Here is a 4,977-nt window from a genome sequence, read left to right as displayed (position 1 = left end):
TTGACAAGAGGCTTAAAATGAGCCTACCTAAAGCAAGCTTCTTCCCTTTCCAAATTTTTAAACCTTAGAAGAATTCATGTGTCACTTAATATTTTTCAGAGGCTTGATTTTCAAATTCATGATCATGATTAATTGCTTAGATATATTATTCTATAAAATATTTTTATGAAACCAAGTATTAAAAAGATCTTTTTTTTTATCCAATTATTTTTTGTATTTAGATTTTTGCTTTCAAAAGACGGTTTGCCCTGGGGAAGTCCGAGGTAGGGCTAACATGATCGGTTGTTCTACCGTTTTTCAAATCTCAATGATGTGAACTCATTGATTCTTACAAATTTTTAATTCAATCACAGGGAAAATTTATCATACTCAAACTTTGATAAAAAAAACTTTGTTTTTTTGTTCATTTTTATGTCTTTTTCATATTTATTTTTATTGCTTTTAGTTGATTTTATTATTTTTCGGCCTTCTCTGATCATCTTCATCCATCCTCTATTTTAAATTTTTTCTCACATCATCCCGGATGATATTACTATCTTCCTGGACGATCAGTTCAACTCAGTTCTAAAAATTCCATCTGCTGGCTGTTCTGACCCTTCTACTCTTTATCATCCTGAACGATGCATTATAATCTTGGACGATCAGATCGTCATCTGCTTCAATCATCTTTTATCATCCTGACCAATCCTTTTTGATCTTGGATGATTCTCTTACTCTCTGCTCAATTATTGGTAATCATCCTGTATGATCTGTTCATCCTAGACGATACATGTGGAAATACGTTTAAAAGCTTTAAATTTGGCTAGTATGATCCATTATTGGTGATCATCCTAGACGATCCACATGTTCATCCTGGATGATCCACGTGATAGTGCATTTAAACATTTTAAATTCAGAAGGTATGGTCCATTATTGTACATAGTCCTAGACGATCCACCTAATCATCCTGGATGATATTCTTTTTTAACGATTGTTCGGATTGTTTCCTCAGGATGATCGCCCGTGTCTTATCATCTCGAACGATATATGATCATCCTGGATAATATTATTGCCTTTTTGACCAATAATCCCGGACGCAATTATTGCCCATATTAGCCTAAATGATTCTACGATCATCCTCGATGATCGGGCTGATTCTTTATGAACCAAGCCTTTCAGACATTTTTTCTCACTCAAACCTTCTCAAATCTCATTGTGCTTTTACTCTTGTGCTCTACCTTCTAATAATGGTCGGAGGAAAGAAATATCGGCACCCTTTTGGGTGTTCCTTGAGGGCAACTTTGGACCCTCAATTCACTAAGGCGGACGATCAAGTTTTCTACCAAAGATACAAGATGACCGGAATCACTGTCTCCTTGTCTATCAACCCGAAAATTCTCTTATATCTGGTACTCGATCTATTTTCTCTCACCTCCTTATATTTTATCCTGACTCTTGCTATACCTTTCAACTTCTAGCTTTTGTTTGAATTTTTTGTAAGCCTCTGCATACTCTTCTTTCACTTCACTTGGGTCCTATGTGAATCGATGCTCCATCGAAATCACATACCAGGACTGAACAGAACTTTTACACCTTTCCACCACAAGGGACAAACTCTAGACCCTGTGTTCTGACCCTAATTTTGATTGGGCTCCAGCCAACCACTTTCTTCGGAAAACCAATCCTCACTTTTATTTTGGAGAGACTACCATTTTGCTCAAAGATGCTACCACCATCCAACATGTCCTTCGCACATCAATACTTCTAAAAGATGGTGATCGCATCCATATTACTCCTCTTCTTTCAATCACAAACTTTTACATTTTAGCCCATCACAAATTCAATGCTATTGATTTGATTTTTAGTTACATTGAGCATCTGACCACTATTAGTGACCCAGGATATTGGACGAAGCCAAACCTAGCCCTAGGACATATTATTGCCTATATCTTAGAATCAAAATATAACCTCCAATATCCTACTCCTCCAAATTTTTAACATGCCTTCTACTTCAACAACTCCTTCCATATTCTTCATAGTACTCGTCTCCATTCTGGGCATGAGGAAGTTGAGGCAGTTGAGGAGGAGGAGGCTCCCCCACCCGTTCATGCACCTACTCCGCTTCACCAGCACTCTCAACTAGATGAGCTGGTGGAACATTTTGACCATTGGGAGGCACAATTTGATAATTACGTTGCTACAAAGGAGCAACAACATGCTGATGACTTAGCCTGCTTTGACGCCTACATTGCACACCAACATCAGCAGCACGACCAGGACATGGCCTAGTTTGGAGCACAGTTCGCCACTATGTCTAGCTACTTTCAGCAGCCACCACCACCACTTCCTCCTTCAGATAATCAGAGGTCATCTTTTTATTAGTTTTTTTATGTTATTTTTTCAATTTAGTTTGTTTCTATTATTTTTAGTTTGTGCTTTGTTTCTGTTCTATTTTTCTTCCCATTTTTGTGATGTCAAAATGGGAGTAGTTTGCTGTACTGTTTACTTTATACTTTGATTCTATTATTGAATAGTTGATTTGTATCTTTTCTTCACCCTATTTCCTTTGAATTGCCTTAACTGCTTGAATTTTATTTTTATGTTTACCATCATCAAAAAGGGGGAGATTGTTGCGTATCTATTTTTCAGAAATAGAATTTTGATGATAGCAAATACTTCTATTTTTCAATAATTACCTTGCCTATTAACATTTCAGGTCCACAAGATCAACACTATAATTTGAACCAGTTTAAGATTGGGTAGACTAGGTCTGAGTCAGCCTATAAATCTTTTTCTTTTTTGAGTCTATTTGTAATAAATTTGGTTCCTGATACTAAGTAACCTTGCACAAACACACTTGGGGGAATATTTTTTGTTTGACTTAGAGTTCTCTAATTTGAGGACATCATCCAAGACGATCCAAATATCATCCTGGATGATTAGTTAAAATAAAAACCCTAATTAGGGCATCTTAGTGAAGGCAACCATCATTAAGCACATCGTATTGGATGATATTTATATCGGCCAGGATGATATGCTCAAATAAGAAAGAATCAGTCGCCAGAACTATTTAGGTATTATTTATTTTTAGACATCGTCCAAGACATCATCCTGGATGATATAATATAAATATACCAAAAATAATCTGATAATTAAGTAAAGCAATTAAGGTTTTATTGATATGATCACATCATCATGGATGATCGTAGGATCATCCGGGATTATTAGTTTAAAAAACCTTAGTTGTCCCTAGACAATCACATATCAGATAGCCTCTATTCAGGGCGATGTTCTGGACAATTTTCATGAATTTGAATTAATCGTCCGGGATGATCGTGACATCGGCCTAGATGATCAAGCTATTTTTCAATCGTCTAGACATCCTTTCAGTGAGATTATCTGGACAACCATCCATGTTTTTTACTGATCATATAGGACAACATTATATCATCCTGAATAATATGAAAAAATTTCTTCTGAATGTCCCAGATCATCCCTGTTGATTGAGGTAAAATTGCACTGATCATACTAGACAATCTCAAGATCATCCACGATGATAATGTCAATTTGTTACAATTAAGATCTATTCTGAAGCTCTCCTATATAAGCTCTCTTATATCACCCATGGGGGTATCTTTTGCTGTTTTCTTGACCTGAGAGAGCTTAGAGGAGAGGGAGAGAGAGGGAGAGAGAGAGAGGAACTTGTGTGGGGGAGTTTATGAGAGGGTTCACAATAGTTGCTCCAAGCAAGGTTCCAAGTCATCTTCTATGATCATCGTCCCTTGTGCTTGGGGGTTCAAGGGAGGTCTACTTTAGCTATTGGTTGGTCAAGGTTCTCTGCCTGCTTTAGGAGGAAGCAAAAGGAGTCGTGTTCTCTGCCTCACTAGTGTCAGTGGAAAGGAGGTTTTGTAAGGGCTCCCCAGCCTTGCTGTGGGAGCAAAAGGACAGTCACTGAGTTTAGTGTAATACCTGGAGTGCTCCTCCAGGGAGTGGACATAGGTCGAGTTGACCAAACCACTATAAATTTCTGTGTTCTTTTACTATTATTTTCCGTATTTAATTTATGCACTTCTTATTTTCTTTGTGCTGAATTGTGGTTTGTGTTTTGATTTTGATAAAGGGAAATTTTTTAAAGTACCAATTCCCCCCCACCCCCCCCCCACCCCGGTCAATAATAAACCCTTCAGTATGGATTTTCTTGAAATACCTTCTAATGGGATTAAGGATCTATATTTTTGTGTGTTTGCTACACATGTTATAAGGGTTAGAGATTCTCTGATTGCACCACAATCCAAGTCTAGCTAACCAAAATTAAATCCCTAAGTGCCTACGTATATTTATTTTTGGTTATTATTTAACCACTATAAAGGGACCACCATGAAGCTAAATTTAGTGGACTTGATCTATTGGTTCTACCAAACTTATGGTTTAAATCTCACTACATTTGGATATGATTTGGTACATCATTTAAGAATCTCAAAATTGGTCCACATAAATGACCTAGGATCATAATTCATAATTAATTCAAATTAAATCCTAAAATTATAATTTAGGGCTCAAATAACTCATAATTAAATGCCAAATAAAAGAAAAAGAAAAGCCCTCTAATCAACATTCATAATTGAACATAATTTAATAATCAAGGAAACTAATTAATTAATTAATATAAAGAATTAAAATTATTAAAAATACTAAAGAAGTTCCAAACACTTGAAATTACTCGTATAGGCCATTTGGAGGATATTTTAAGTGGTTTGATGCTAGTTTGGTTGAAAAATAAGAAAATATGTCTAATTATCTTGTTAAAAAAATTACATTAAATATACAAACTTTCAAAATTTATATCTAATTATATAAGATAGCTAAATCACACAAAATGAAAGTCATTTGTCTCATTCTTATGTCTAATATTTTTAAAAATTATTAAATATCTAAAATTCATTAAAAATAAAAAGTCAATATTTTGGTCAAATCTAGTTCATTAAAATAGCTAAACTT

The sequence above is a fragment of the Dendrobium catenatum genome, unplaced genomic scaffold (assembly GCF_001605985.2).
Source record: "Dendrobium catenatum unplaced genomic scaffold, ASM160598v2 fragScaff_scaffold_480, whole genome shotgun sequence".
Classification (NCBI taxonomy): Eukaryota; Viridiplantae; Streptophyta; class Magnoliopsida; order Asparagales; family Orchidaceae; genus Dendrobium; species Dendrobium catenatum.
The sequence above is the reverse complement of the archived record's forward strand: the minus strand, read 5'-3'. Positions refer to the sequence as shown.